The sequence below is a fragment of the Scyliorhinus torazame genome, chromosome 4, assembly GCF_047496885.1.
Source record: "Scyliorhinus torazame isolate Kashiwa2021f chromosome 4, sScyTor2.1, whole genome shotgun sequence".
NCBI lineage: Eukaryota > Metazoa > Chordata > Chondrichthyes > Carcharhiniformes > Scyliorhinidae > Scyliorhinus > Scyliorhinus torazame.
The window spans coordinates 47,543,447-47,558,410 of NC_092710.1; the positions used below are offsets into that span (position 1 = coordinate 47,543,447).

Here is a 14,964-nt window from a genome sequence, read left to right on the forward strand (position 1 = left end):
ACACGGATTTGAAACATTAACTTTGTGTTTGGCTCCACAGACATCCTCAAATTTTATGAGCTTTAATCCAATCATTTTTAGTTTCTCATGCACATTCACAATATGTGCAGTATTTTCCTTTGAATGCACAACAGGATTGACCTCAGGAAATCCAGTAGGAACATTTTGAATGTTTGTCAGCGATGTCTGTGAGCAAAGATTGAATGATTAAATGATTTACTCTGATGAAGAGTGACCCAACTTCGAAACGTTAGCTCGGTTCTCTCTTCACAGATGCTGCCAGACCCACTGAGATTTTCCATCATTTCCTGTTTTAATTCAGATTTCACATCCGCAGTAATTTGCTTTTTTATTGGACGATATATGTTGCTGCATGTTAGCAAGAACGATTCGGGCGGGATAAATTGTTGGGCATTTTCCATGAAGATGTGGTGTTTACAGATCTATTGACACCCTGAAATTTGCGATTTGCATAATTTGTTAGTTTTCTAGATGAGCTTACTTGCGTTCACACTCTGCCACAACAAACAACAGATGACACCCTTTATTCCCCCTCTTAAAATACAATCTGTAGCTCTGTCGCTTCCCACTCATATCTCAGCGAACTAACCGTAATCTTCAATGTCTTGAAGTCCCAGTGCATGTCCGTGGGCATCAACAGTTGCCACATCTCAAGTCATTGGTAAAATGCGAGTCCAAGTTGAAGAATTTGAGAAAGGAAACCAAAGGGATGCTGCCAGTCTGCTTGCGAGGGAAATGAGCTGGAGAGGCTGAATGACCAGTGAAGGAAATTCAAAAGATACAATATGAGACTTTGAAGTGAGCTATGAGCACATTTGTACATTGGGCCTTGGTAGCTCAGTTGATAGAGCATCAGGCTTTTAATCTGATGGTCCAGGGTTCAGGTCCCTGCCAGGGTTTAGATTTTGGCTCAAGGCGTTTGCTTCCCAATGAACGGTCGGAAAAAAAAATAAAGAATGCAGGATGCTTTATGGAAAGTGGAAGAACCGTGACAACGTCGTGTTTGCCAAATTGCAACAGCCGTCCAGAATTTTCAAGAATTTTTGCTAGATTTTCAGTTGATGTTTAAACTCTCTCCTGGACTTGTCCTGCATGATATCACTATAGTTTTCTGGCCATGTTTAATCACTTACCAATTCGCAAAATATTTCCTGTTTGTATACTTCTTTCTTGCAGAACTGCTTTTAAATTAATAACTTTCAGAATAACTGCAATCTTTACAGTTTCAAAAGCCCAGTGACAATGAATATTTTAATTTGCACTCTCAAAGTCAGCAGGAGAAATCAACAATACTGATGTTTAATCAAAACAATTGAAATCTGTTCTACACTTGCAAAATTGTCTGGCAGATTGGTGCTGTGGCTTAGATGGTTAAAGCGCCTGTCTTGTAAACAGGAAATCCTGAGTTCAAATCTCAGCAGTACCTTTGTACATACAGGTCATAGCATGTAACCTGTGAAGAATGCTTCTCATTTAATGGTGAACACAGAAGAAGTTGACAGCATTTCTGTGGTACTGACCTTCAAGGTTGCTTTCCCCTGTTTTACGTCAAATTTCCATATCTCCCATTTTTCACGCAACTTCCATTATCCTCATCTACTCCATTGCATGTAACCTCGCTTCAGCTCTGAATAAGGATCACACGGATTTGAAACATTAACTTTGTGTTTGGCTCCACAGACATCCTCAAATGTTATGTGCTTTAATCCAATCATTTTTAGTTTCTCATGCACATTCACAACATGTGCAGTATTTTCCTTTGAATGCACGACAGGATTGACCTCAGGAAATCCAGTAGGAACATGTTGAATGTCTGTCAGCAAAGATTGAATGGTTAAATGATTTACTCTGATGAAGAGTGACGCAGCCTCGAAACGTTCGCTTGGTTCTCTCTTCACAGATGCTGCCAGACCCACTGAGATTTTCCATCATTTCCTGTTTTTTTTCAGATTTCACATCTGCAGTAATTTGCCTTTTTATTGGACGATATATGTTGCTGCATGTCAGCAAGAACGATTTGGGCGGGATAAAGGATGGGGCGTTTTCCATGAAGATGTGGCATTTGCAGATCTATTTACACCCTGAAAATTTGCGATTTGCATAATTTGCTACTTTACTAGATGAGCTTACTTGCGTTCACACTCTGCCACAACAAACAACAGATGACACGCTTTATTACCTCTCTCAAAATACAACCTGTATCTCTGCAGCTTCCCACTCACATCTCAGCGAACTAAACATAATCTTCAATGTCTTGAAGTCCCAGTGCATGTCCCTGGGTAACAACAGTTGTCACATCACAAGTCACTTGTAACATGCGAGTCCAAGTTGAAGAATTTGAGAAAGAAAGCCGAAGGGAGGCTGCCGGTCTGCTTGCGAGGGAAATGAGCTGGAGAGGCTGAATGACCAGTGAAGGAAATTCAAAAGATACAATATGAGACTTTGAAGTGAGCTATGAGAACATTTTCTGAATGGGCCCTGGTAGCTCAGTCGGTAGAGCATCAGACTTTTAATCTGAGGGTCCAGGGTTCAAGTCCCTGTCAGGGCTTTGATTTTGGCTCAAGGCGTTTGCTTCCCAATGAACGGTCGGAAATAAAAATAAAGAATGCAGGATGCTTTATGGAAAGTGGAAGAACCGTGACAACGTCGTGTTTGCCAAATTGCAACAGCCGTCCAGAATTTTCAAGAATTTTTGCTAGATTTTCAGTTGATGTTTAAACTCTCTCCTGGACTTGTCCTGCATGATATCACTATAGTTTTCTGGCCATGTTTAATCACTTACCAATTCGCAAAATATTTCCTGTTTGTATACTTCTTTCTTGCAGAACTGCTTTTAAATTAATAACTTTCAGAATAACTGCAATCTTTACAGTTTCAAAAGCCCAGTGACAATGAATATTTTAATTTGCACTCTCAAAGTCAGCAGGAGAAATCAACAATACTGATGTTTAATCAAAACAATTGAAATCTGTTCTACACTTGCAAAATTGTCTGGCAGATTGGTGCTGTGGCTTAGATGGTTAAAGCGCCTGTCTTGTAAACAGGAAATCCTGAGTTCAAATCTCAGCAGTACCTTTGTACATACAGGTCAAAGCATGTAACCTGTGAAGAATGCTTCTCATTTAATGGTGAACACAGAAAAAGTTGACAACATTTCTGTGGTACTGACCTTCAAGGTTGCTTTCCCCTGTTTTACGTCAAATTTCCATATCTCCCATTTTTCACGCAACTTCCATTATCCTCATCTACTCCATTGCATGTAACCTCGCTTCAGCTCTGAATAAGGATCACACGGATTTGAAACATTAACTTTGTGTTTGGCTCCACAGACATCCTCAAATGTTATGTGCTTTAATCCAATCATTTTTAGTTTCTCATGCACATTCACAACATGTGCAGTATTTTCCTTTGAATGCACGACAGGATTGACCTCAGGAAATCCAGTAGGAACATGTTGAATGTCTGTCAGCAAAGATTGAATGGTTAAATGATTTACTCTGATGAAGAGTGACGCAGCCTCGAAACGTTCGCTCGGTTCTCTCTTCACAGATGCTGCCAGACCCACTGAGATTTTCCATCATTTCCTGTTTTTTTTCAGATTTCACATCTGCAGTAATTTGCCTTTTTATTGGACGATATATGTTGCTGCATGTCAGCAAGAACGATTTGGGCGGGATAAAGGATGGGGCGTTTTCCATGAAGATGTGGCATTTGCAGATCTATTTACACCCTGAAAATTTGCGATTTGCATAATTTGCTACTTTACTAGATGAGCTTACTTGCGTTCACACTCTGCCACAACAAACAACAGATGACACGCTTTATTACCTCTCTCAAAATACAACCTGTATCTCTGCAGCTTCCCACTCACATCTCAGCGAACTAAACATAATCTTCAATGTCTTGAAGTCCCAGTGCATGTCCCTGGGTAACAACAGTTGTCACATCACAAGTCACTTGTAACATGCGAGTCCAAGTTGAAGAATTTGAGAAAGAAAGCCGAAGGGAGGCTGCCGGTCTGCTTGCGAGGGAAATGAGCTGGAGAGGCTGAATGACCAGTGAAGGAAATTCAAAAGATACAATATGAGACTTTGAAGTGAGCTATGAGAACATTTTCTGAATGGGCCCTGGTAGCTCAGTTGGTAGAGCATCAGACTTTTAATCTGAGGGTCCAGGGTTCAAGTCCCTGTCAGGGCTTTGATTTTGGCTCAAGGCGTTTGCTTCCCAATGAACGGTCGGAAATAAAAATAAAGAATGCAGGATGCTTTATGGAAAGTGGAAGAACCGTGACAACGTCGTGTTTGCCAAATTGCAACAGCCGTCCAGAATTTTCAAGAATTTTTGCTAGATTTTCAGTTGATGTTTAAACTCTCTCCTGGACTTGTCCTGCATGATATCACTATAGTTTTCTGGCCATGTTTAATCACTTACCAATTCGCAAAATATTTCCTGTTTGTATACTTCTTTCTTGCAGAACTGCTTTTAAATTAATAACTTTCAGAATAACTGCAATTTTTACAGTTTCAAAAGCCCAGTGTCGATGAATATTTTAATTTGCACTCTCAAAGTCAGCAGGAGAAATCAACAATACTGATGTTTAATCGAAGCAATTGAAATCTGTTCCACACTTGCAAGCCTGTCTTGCAGATTGGTGCTGTGGCTTAGATGGTTAAAGTGCCTGTCTTGTAAACAGGAGATCCTGAATTCAAATCTCAGCAGTACCTTTATACATTCAGGTCAAAGCATGTAGCCTGTGAAGAATCCTCCTCATTCAATGGTAAACACAGAAAATGTTGACAACATTTCTGTGGTACTGACCTTCAAGATTGCTTTCCCCTGTTTTATGTCAAACTTCCATATCTCCCATTTTTCACGCAACTTCCATTTTCCTCATCTACTCCATTGCATGTAACCTCGCTTCAGCTCTGAATAAGGATCACACGGATTTGAAACATTAACTTTGTGTTTGGCTCCACAGACATCCTCAAATTTTATGAGCTTTAATCCAATCATTTTTAGTTTCTCATGCACATTCACAATATGTGCAGTATTTTCCTTTGAATGCACAACAGGATTGACCTCAGGAAATCCAGTAGGAACATTTTGAATGTTTGTCAGCGATGTCTGTGAGCAAAGATTGAATGATTAAATGATTTACTCTGATGAAGAGTGACCCAACTTCGAAACGTTAGCTCGGTTCTCTCTTCACAGATGCTGCCAGACCCACTGAGATTTTCCATCATTTCCTGTTTTAATTCAGATTTCACATCCGCAGTAATTTGCTTTTTTATTGGACGATATATGTTGCTGCATGTTAGCAAGAACGATTCGGGCGGGATAAATTGTTGGGCATTTTCCATGAAGATGTGGTGTTTACAGATCTATTGACACCCTGAAATTTGCGATTTGCATAATTTGTTAGTTTTCTAGATGAGCTTACTTGCGTTCACACTCTGCCACAACAAACAACAGATGACACCCTTTATTCCCCCTCTTAAAATACAATCTGTAGCTCTGTCGCTTCCCACTCATATCTCAGCGAACTAACCGTAATCTTCAATGTCTTGAAGTCCCAGTGCATGTCCGTGGGCATCAACAGTTGCCACATCTCAAGTCATTGGTAAAATGCGAGTCCAAGTTGAAGAATTTGAGAAAGGAAACCAAAGGGATGCTGCCAGTCTGCTTGCGAGGGAAATGAGCTGGAGAGGCTGAATGACCAGTGAAGGAAATTCAAAAGATACAATATGAGACTTTGAAGTGAGCTATGAGCACATTTGTACATTGGGCCTTGGTAGCTCAGTTGATAGAGCATCAGGCTTTTAATCTGATGGTCCAGGGTTCAGGTCCCTGTCAGGGTTTTGATTTTGGCTCAAGGCGTTTGCTTCCCAATGAACGGTCGGAAATAAAAATAAAGAATGCAGGATGCTTTATGGAAAGTGGAAGAACCGTGACAACGTCGTGTTTGCCAAATTGCAACAGCCGTCCAGAATTTTCAAGAATTTTTGCTAGATTTTCAGTTGATGTTTAAACTCTCTCCTGGACTTGTCCTGCATGATATCACTATAGTTTTCTGGCCATGTTTAATCACTTACCAATTCGCAAAATATTTCCTGTTTGTATACTTCTTTCTTGCAGAACTGCTTTTAAATTAATAACTTTCAGAATAACTGCAATCTTTACAGTTTCAAAAGCCCAGTGACAATGAATATTTTAATTTGCACTCTCAAAGTCAGCAGGAGAAATCAACAATACTGATGTTTAATCAAAACAATTGAAATCTGTTCTACACTTGCAAAATTGTCTGGCAGATTGGTGCTGTGGCTTAGATGGTTAAAGCGCCTGTCTTGTAAACAGGAAATCCTGAGTTCAAATCTCAGCAGTACCTTTGTACATACAGGTCAACGCATGTAACCTGTGAAGAATGCTTCTCATTTAATGGTGAACACAGAAAAAGTTGACAACATTTCTGTGGTACTGACCTTCAAGGTTGCTTTCCCATGTTTTACGTCAAATTTCCATATCTCCCATTTTTCACGCAACTTCCATTATCCTCATCTACTCCATTGCATGTAACCTCGCTTCAGCTCTGAATAAGGATCACACGGATTTGAAACATTAACTTTGTGTTTGGCTCCACAGACATCCTCAAATGTTATGTGCTTTAATCCAATCATTTTTAGTTTCTCATGCACATTCACAACATGTGCAGTATTTTCCTTTGAATGCACGACAGGATTGACCTCAGGAAATCCAGTCGGAACATGTTGAATGTCTGTCAGCAAAGATTGAATGGTTAAATGATTTACTCTGATGAAGAGTGACGCAGCCTCGAAACGTTCGCTCGGTTCTCTCTTCACAGATGCTGCCAGACCCACTGAGATTTTCCATCATTTCCTGTTTTTTTTCAGATTTCACATCTGCAGTAATTTGCCTTTTTATTGGACGATATATGTTGCTGCATGTCAGCAAGAACGATTTGGGCGGGATAAAGGATGGGGCGTTTTCCATGAAGATGTGGCATTTGCAGATCTATTTACACCCTGAAAATTTGCGATTTGCATAATTTGCTACTTTACTAGATGAGCTTACTTGCGTTCACACTCTGCCACAACAAACAACAGATGACACGCTTTATTACCTCTCTCAAAATACAACCTGTATCTCTGCAGCTTCCCACTCACATCTCAGCGAACTAAACATAATCTTCAATGTCTTGAAGTCCCAGTGCATGTCCCTGGGTAACAACAGTTGTCACATCACAAGTCACTTGTAACATGCGAGTCCAAGTTGAAGAATTTGAGAAAGAAAGCCGAAGGGAGGCTGCCGGTCTGCTTGCGAGGGAAATGAGCTGGAGAGGCTGAATGACCAGTGAAGGAAATTCAAAAGATACAATATGAGACTTTGAAGTGAGCTATGAGAACATTTTCTGAATGGGCCCTGGTAGCTCAGTCGGTAGAGCATCAGACTTTTAATCTGAGGGTCCAGGGTTCAAGTCCCTGTCAGGGCTTTGATTTTGGCTCAAGGCGTTTGCTTCCCAATGAACGGTCGGAAATAAAAATAAAGAATGCAGGATGCTTTATGGAAAGTGGAAGAACCGTGACAACGTCGTGTTTGCCAAATTGCAACAGCCGTCCAGAATTTTCAAGAATTTTTGCTAGATTTTCAGTTGATGTTTAAACTCTCTCCTGGACTTGTCCTGCATGATTTCACTATAGTTTTCTGGCCATGTTTAATCACTTACCAATTCGCAAAATATTTCCTGTTTGTATACTTCTTTCTTGCAGAACTGCTTTTAAATTAATAACTTTCAGAATAACTGCAATTTTTACAGTTTCAAAAGCCCAGTGTCGATGAATATTTTAATTTGCACTCTCAAAGTCAGCAGGAGAAATCAACAATACTGATGTTTAATCGAAGCAATTGAAATCTGTTCCACACTTGCAAGCCTGTCTTGCAGATTGGTGCTGTGGCTTAGATGGTTAAAGTGCCTGTCTTGTAAACAGGAGATCCTGAATTCAAATCTCAGCAGTACCTTTATACATTCAGGTCAAAGCATGTAGCCTGTGAAGAATCCTCCTCATTCAATGGTCAACACAGAAAATGTTGACAACATTTCTGTGGTACTGACCTTCAAGATTGCTTTCCCCTGTTTTATGTCAAACTTCCATATCTCCCATTTTTCACGCAACTTCCATTTTCCTCATCTACTCCATTGCATGTAACCTCGCTTCAGCTCTGAATAAGGATCACACGGATTTGAAACATTAACTTTGTGTTTGGCTCCACAGACATCCTCAAATTTTATGAGCTTTAATCCAATCATTTTTAGTTTCTCATGCACATTCACAATATGTGCAGTATTTTCCTTTGAATGCACAACAGGATTGACCTCAGGAAATCCAGTAGGAACATTTTGAATGTTTGTCAGCGATGTCTGTGAGCAAAGATTGAATGATTAAATGATTTACTCTGATGAAGAGTGACCCAACTTCGAAACGTTAGCTCGGTTCTCTCTTCACAGATGCTGCCAGACCCACTGAGATTTTCCATCATTTCCTGTTTTAATTCAGATTTCACATCCGCAGTAATTTGCTTTTTTATTGGACGATATATGTTGCTGCATGTTAGCAAGAACGATTCGGGCGGGATAAATTGTTGGGCATTTTCCATGAAGATGTGGTGTTTACAGATCTATTGACACCCTGAAATTTGCGATTTGCATAATTTGTTAGTTTTCTAGATGAGCTTACTTGCGTTCACACTCTGCCACAACAAACAACAGATGACACCCTTTATTCCCCCTCTTAAAATACAATCTGTAGCTCTGTCGCTTCCCACTCATATCTCAGCGAACTAACCGTAATCTTCAATGTCTTGAAGTCCCAGTGCATGTCCGTGGGCATCAACAGTTGCCACATCTCAAGTCATTGGTAAAATGCGAGTCCAAGTTGAAGAATTTGAGAAAGGAAACCAAAGGGATGCTGCCAGTCTGCTTGCGAGGGAAATGAGCTGGAGAGGCTGAATGACCAGTGAAGGAAATTCAAAAGATACAATATGAGACTTTGAAGTGAGCTATGAGCACATTTGTACATTGGGCCTTGGTAGCTCAGTTGATAGAGCATCAGGCTTTTAATCTGATGGTCCAGGGTTCAGGTCCCTGTCAGGGTTTTGATTTTGGCTCAAGGCGTTTGCTTCCCAATGAACGGTCGGAAATAAAAATAAAGAATGCAGGATGCTTTATGGAAAGTGGAAGAACCGTGACAACGTCGTGTTTGCCAAATTGCAACAGCCGTCCAGAATTTTCAAGAATTTTTGCTAGATTTTCAGTTGATGTTTAAACTCTCTCCTGGACTTGTCCTGCATGATATCACTATAGTTTTCTGGCCATGTTTAATCACTTACCAATTCGCAAAATATTTCCTGTTTGTATACTTCTTTCTTGCAGAACTGCTTTTAAATTAATAACTTTCAGAATAACTGCAATCTTTACAGTTTCAAAAGCCCAGTGACAATGAATATTTTAATTTGCACTCTCAAAGTCAGCAGGAGAAATCAACAATACTGATGTTTAATCAAAACAATTGAAATCTGTTCTACACTTGCAAAATTGTCTGGCAGATTGGTGCTGTGGCTTAGATGGTTAAAGCGCCTGTCTTGTAAACAGGAAATCCTGAGTTCAAATCTCAGCAGTACCTTTGTACATACAGGTCAACGCATGTAACCTGTGAAGAATGCTTCTCATTTAATGGTGAACACAGAAAAAGTTGACAACATTTCTGTGGTACTGACCTTCAAGGTTGCTTTCCCATGTTTTACGTCAAATTTCCATATCTCCCATTTTTCACGCAACTTCCATTATCCTCATCTACTCCATTGCATGTAACCTCGCTTCAGCTCTGAATAAGGATCACACGGATTTGAAACATTAACTTTGTGTTTGGCTCCACAGACATCCTCAAATGTTATGTGCTTTAATCCAATCATTTTTAGTTTCTCATGCACATTCACAACATGTGCAGTATTTTCCTTTGAATGCACGACAGGATTGACCTCAGGAAATCCAGTCGGAACATGTTGAATGTCTGTCAGCAAAGATTGAATGGTTAAATGATTTACTCTGATGAAGAGTGACGCAGCCTCGAAACGTTCGCTCGGTTCTCTCTTCACAGATGCTGCCAGACCCACTGAGATTTTCCATCATTTCCTGTTTTTTTTCAGATTTCACATCTGCAGTAATTTGCCTTTTTATTGGACGATATATGTTGCTGCATGTCAGCAAGAACGATTTGGGCGGGATAAAGGATGGGGCGTTTTCCATGAAGATGTGGCATTTGCAGATCTATTTACACCCTGAAAATTTGCGATTTGCATAATTTGCTACTTTACTAGATGAGCTTACTTGCGTTCACACTCTGCCACAACAAACAACAGATGACACGCTTTATTACCTCTCTCAAAATACAACCTGTATCTCTGCAGCTTCCCACTCACATCTCAGCGAACTAAACATAATCTTCAATGTCTTGAAGTCCCAGTGCATGTCCCTGGGTAACAACAGTTGTCACATCACAAGTCACTTGTAACATGCGAGTCCAAGTTGAAGAATTTGAGAAAGAAAGCCGAAGGGAGGCTGCCGGTCTGCTTGCGAGGGAAATGAGCTGGAGAGGCTGAATGACCAGTGAAGGAAATTCAAAAGATACAATATGAGACTTTGAAGTGAGCTATGAGAACATTTTCTGAATGGGCCCTGGTAGCTCAGTCGGTAGAGCATCAGGCTTTTAATCTGAGGGTCCAGGGTTCAAGTCCCTGTCAGGGCTTTGATTTTGGCTCAAGGCGTTTGCTTCCCAATGAACGGTCGGAAATAAAAATAAAGAATGCAGGATGCTTTATGGAAAGTGGAAGAACCGTGACAACGTCGTGTTTGCCAAATTGCAACAGCCGTCCAGAATTTTCAAGAATTTTTGCTAGATTTTCAGTTGATGTTTAAACTCTCTCCTGGACTTGTCCTGCATGATTTCACTATAGTTTTCTGGCCATGTTTAATCACTTACCAATTCGCAAAATATTTCCTGTTTGTATACTTCTTTCTTGCAGAACTGCTTTTAAATTAATAACTTTCAGAATAACTGCAATTTTTACAGTTTCAAAAGCCCAGTGTCGATGAATATTTTAATTTGCACTCTCAAAGTCAGCAGGAGAAATCAACAATACTGATGTTTAATCGAAGCAATTGAAATCTGTTCCACACTTGCAAGCCTGTCTTGCAGATTGGTGCTGTGGCTTAGATGGTTAAAGTGCCTGTCTTGTAAACAGGAGATCCTGAATTCAAATCTCAGCAGTACCTTTATACATTCAGGTCAAAGCATGTAGCCTGCGAAGAATCCTCCTCATTCAATGGTAAACACAGAAAATGTTGACAACATTTCTGTGGTACTGACCTTCAAGATTGCTTTCCCCTGTTTTATGTCAAACTTCCATATCTCCCATTTTTCACGCAACTTCCATTTTCCTCATCTACTCCATTGCATGTAACCTCGCTTCAGCTCTGAATAAGGATCACACGGATTTGAAACATTAACTTTGTGTTTGGCTCCACAGACATCCTCAAATTTTATGAGCTTTAATCCAATCATTTTTAGTTTCTCATGCACATTCACAATATGTGCAGTATTTTCCTTTGAATGCACAACAGGATTGACCTCAGGAAATCCAGTAGGAACATTTTGAATGTTTGTCAGCGATGTCTGTGAGCAAAGATTGAATGATTAAATGATTTACTCTGATGAAGAGTGACCCAACTTCGAAACGTTAGCTCGGTTCTCTCTTCACAGATGCTGCCAGACCCACTGAGATTTTCCATCATTTCCTGTTTTAATTCAGATTTCACATCCGCAGTAATTTGCTTTTTTATTGGACGATATATGTTGCTGCATGTTAGCAAGAACGATTCGGGCGGGATAAATTGTTGGGCATTTTCCATGAAGATGTGGTGTTTACAGATCTATTGACACCCTGAAATTTGCGATTTGCATAATTTGTTAGTTTTCTAGATGAGCTTACTTGCGTTCACACTCTGCCACAACAAACAACAGATGACACCCTTTATTCCCCCTCTTAAAATACAATCTGTAGCTCTGTCGCTTCCCACTCATATCTCAGCGAACTAACCGTAATCTTCAATGTCTTGAAGTCCCAGTGCATGTCCGTGGGCATCAACAGTTGCCACATCTCAAGTCATTGGTAAAATGCGAGTCCAAGTTGAAGAATTTGAGAAAGGAAACCAAAGGGATGCTGCCAGTCTGCTTGCGAGGGAAATGAGCTGGAGAGGCTGAATGACCAGTGAAGGAAATTCAAAAGATACAATATGAGACTTTGAAGTGAGCTATGAGCACATTTGTACATCGGGCCTTGGTAGCTCAGTTGATAGAGCATCAGGCTTTTAATCTGATGGTCCAGGGTTCAGGTCCCTGCCAGGGTTTAGATTTTGGCTCAAGGCGTTTGCTTCCCAATGAACGGTCGGAAATAAAAATAAAGAATGCAGGATGCTTTATGGAAAGTGGAAGAACCGTGACAACGTCGTGTTTGCCAAATTGCAACAGCCGTCCAGAATTTTCAAGAATTTTTGCTAGATTTTCAGTTGATGTTTAAACTCTCTCCTGGACTTGTCCTGCATGATATCACTATAGTTTTCTGGCCATGTTTAATCACTTACCAATTCGCAAAATATTTCCTGTTTGTATACTTCTTTCTTGCAGAACTGCTTTTAAATTAATAACTTTCAGAATAACTGCAATCTTTACAGTTTCAAAAGCCCAGTGACAATGAATATTTTAATTTGCACTCTCAAAGTCAGCAGGAGAAATCAACAATACTGATGTTTAATCAAAACAATTGAAATCTGTTCTACACTTGCAAAATTGTCTGGCAGATTGGTACTGTGGCTTAGATGGTTAAAGCGCCTGTCTTGTAAACAGGAAATCCTGAGTTCAAATCTCAGCAGTACTTTTGTACATACAGGTCATAGCATGTAACCTGTGAAGAATGCTTCTCATTTAATGGTGAACACAGAAGAAGTTGACAACATTTCTGTGGTACTGACCTTCAAGGTTGCTTTCCCCTGTTTACGTCAAATTTCCATATCTCCCATTTTTCACACAACTTCCATTATCCTCATCTACTCCATTGCATGTAACCTCGCTTCAGCTCTGAATAAGGATCACACGGATTTGAAACATTAACTTTGTGTTTGGCTCCACAGACATCCTCAAATGTTATGTGCTTTAATCCAATCATTTTTAGTTTCTCATGCACATTCACAACATGTGCAGTATTTTCCTTTGAATGCACGACAGGATTGACCTCAGGAAATCCAGTAGGAACATGTTGAATGTCTGTCAGCAAAGATTGAATGGTTAAATGATTTACTCTGATGAAGAGTGACGCAGCCTCGAAACGTTCGCTCGGTTCTCTCTTCACAGATGCTGCCAGACCCACTGAGATTTTCCATCATTTCCTGTTTTTTTTCAGATTTCACATCTGCAGTAATTTGCCTTTTTATTGGACGATATATGTTGCTGCATGTCAGCAAGAACGATTTGGGCGGGATAAAGGATGGGGCGTTTTCCATGAAGATGTGGCATTTGCAGATCTATTTACACCCTGAAAATTTGCGATTTGCATAATTTGCTACTTTACTAGATGAGCTTACTTGCGTTCACACTCTGCCACAACAAACAACAGATGACACGCTTTATTACCTCTCTCAAAATACAACCTGTATCTCTGCAGCTTCCCACTCACATCTCAGCGAACTAAACATAATCTTCAATGTCTTGAAGTCCCAGTGCATGTCCCTGGGTCACAACAGTTGTCACATCACAGGTCATTGGTAAAATGCGAGTCCAAGTTGAAGAATTTGAGAAAGAAAGCCGAAGGGAGGCTGCCGGTCTGCTTGCGAGGGAAATGAGCTGGAGAGGCTGAATGACCAGTGAAGGAAATTCAAAAGATACAATATGAGACTTTGAAGTGAGCTATGAGAACATTTTCTGAATGGGCCCTGGTAGCTCAGTCGGTAGAGCATCAGACTTTTAATCTGAGGGTCCAGGGTTCAAGTCCCTGTCAGGGCTTTGATTTTGGCTCAAGGCGTTTGCTTCCCAATGAACGGTCGGAAATAAAAATAAAGAATGCAGGATGCTTTATGGAAAGTGGAAGAACCGTGACAACGTCGTGTTTGCCAAATTGCAACAGCCGTCCAGAATTTTCAAGAATTTTTGCTAGATTTTCAGTTGATGTTTAAACTCTCTCCTGGTCTTGTCCTGCATTATACCACTATAGTTTTCTGGCCATGTTTAATCACTTACCAATTCGCAAAATATTTCCTGTTTGTATGCTCCTTTCCTGCAGAACTGCTTTTAAATTAATAACTTTCAGAAATAACTGCAATCTTTACAGTTTCAAAAGCCCAGTGACAATGAATATTTTAATTTGCACTCTCAAAGTCAGCAGAAGAAATCAACAATACTGATGTTTAATCAAAACAATTGAAATCTGTTCTACACTTGCAAAATTTTCTGGCAGATTGGTGCTGTGGCTTAGATGGTTAAAGCACCTGTCTTGTAAACAGGAGATCCTGAGTTCAAATCTCAGCAGTACCTTTGTACATACAGGTCAGAGCATGTAACCTGTGAAGAATGCTTCTCATTTAATGGTGAACACAGAAAATGTTGACAACATTTCTGTGGTACTGACCTTCAAGGTTGCTTTCCCCTGTTTTACGTCAAATTTCCATATCTCCCATTTTTCACGCAACTTCCATTATCCTCATCTACTCCATTGCATGTAACCTCGCTTCAGCTCTGAATAAGGATCACACGGATTTGAAACATTAACTTTGTGTTTGGCTCCACAGACATCCTCAAATGTTATGTGCTTTAATCCAATCAT

The 14,964-nt window shown here is 40.1% G+C and overlaps 14 non-coding genes across 14 annotated transcripts; all 14 read left to right on the top strand.

Annotated features, from left to right (window-relative positions):
• Positions 1-1,373: 1,373 nt before the first annotated feature.
• On the top strand, positions 1,374-1,447 carry trnat-ugu (transfer RNA threonine (anticodon UGU)). The gene has a single exon. It is a non-coding gene; the product is annotated as a tRNA-Thr (tRNA).
• Positions 1,448-2,496: 1,049 nt separating this feature from the next.
• trnak-uuu (transfer RNA lysine (anticodon UUU)) lies at positions 2,497-2,569 on the top strand. The gene has a single exon. It is a non-coding gene; the product is annotated as a tRNA-Lys (tRNA).
• A 453-nt stretch (positions 2,570-3,022) lies between these two features.
• trnat-ugu (transfer RNA threonine (anticodon UGU)) lies at positions 3,023-3,096 on the top strand. Its single transcript has one exon. It is a non-coding gene; the product is annotated as a tRNA-Thr (tRNA).
• Positions 3,097-4,145: 1,049 nt separating this feature from the next.
• Positions 4,146-4,218, top strand: trnak-uuu (transfer RNA lysine (anticodon UUU)). Its single transcript has one exon. It is a non-coding gene; the product is annotated as a tRNA-Lys (tRNA).
• A 453-nt stretch (positions 4,219-4,671) lies between these two features.
• Positions 4,672-4,745, top strand: trnat-ugu (transfer RNA threonine (anticodon UGU)). The gene has a single exon. It is a non-coding gene; the product is annotated as a tRNA-Thr (tRNA).
• Positions 4,746-6,332: 1,587 nt separating this feature from the next.
• Positions 6,333-6,406, top strand: trnat-ugu (transfer RNA threonine (anticodon UGU)). Its single transcript has one exon. It is a non-coding gene; the product is annotated as a tRNA-Thr (tRNA).
• Positions 6,407-7,455: 1,049 nt separating this feature from the next.
• Positions 7,456-7,528, top strand: trnak-uuu (transfer RNA lysine (anticodon UUU)). Its single transcript has one exon. It is a non-coding gene; the product is annotated as a tRNA-Lys (tRNA).
• Positions 7,529-7,981: 453 nt separating this feature from the next.
• Positions 7,982-8,055, top strand: trnat-ugu (transfer RNA threonine (anticodon UGU)). Its single transcript has one exon. It is a non-coding gene; the product is annotated as a tRNA-Thr (tRNA).
• A 1,587-nt stretch (positions 8,056-9,642) lies between these two features.
• Positions 9,643-9,716, top strand: trnat-ugu (transfer RNA threonine (anticodon UGU)). The gene has a single exon. It is a non-coding gene; the product is annotated as a tRNA-Thr (tRNA).
• Positions 9,717-10,765: 1,049 nt separating this feature from the next.
• trnak-uuu (transfer RNA lysine (anticodon UUU)) lies at positions 10,766-10,838 on the top strand. Its single transcript has one exon. It is a non-coding gene; the product is annotated as a tRNA-Lys (tRNA).
• Positions 10,839-11,291: 453 nt separating this feature from the next.
• Positions 11,292-11,365, top strand: trnat-ugu (transfer RNA threonine (anticodon UGU)). Its single transcript has one exon. It is a non-coding gene; the product is annotated as a tRNA-Thr (tRNA).
• Positions 11,366-12,952: 1,587 nt separating this feature from the next.
• On the top strand, positions 12,953-13,026 carry trnat-ugu (transfer RNA threonine (anticodon UGU)). Its single transcript has one exon. It is a non-coding gene; the product is annotated as a tRNA-Thr (tRNA).
• A 1,048-nt stretch (positions 13,027-14,074) lies between these two features.
• Positions 14,075-14,147, top strand: trnak-uuu (transfer RNA lysine (anticodon UUU)). The gene has a single exon. It is a non-coding gene; the product is annotated as a tRNA-Lys (tRNA).
• Positions 14,148-14,601: 454 nt separating this feature from the next.
• trnat-ugu (transfer RNA threonine (anticodon UGU)) lies at positions 14,602-14,675 on the top strand. Its single transcript has one exon. It is a non-coding gene; the product is annotated as a tRNA-Thr (tRNA).
• Positions 14,676-14,964: the final 289 nt, after the last annotated feature.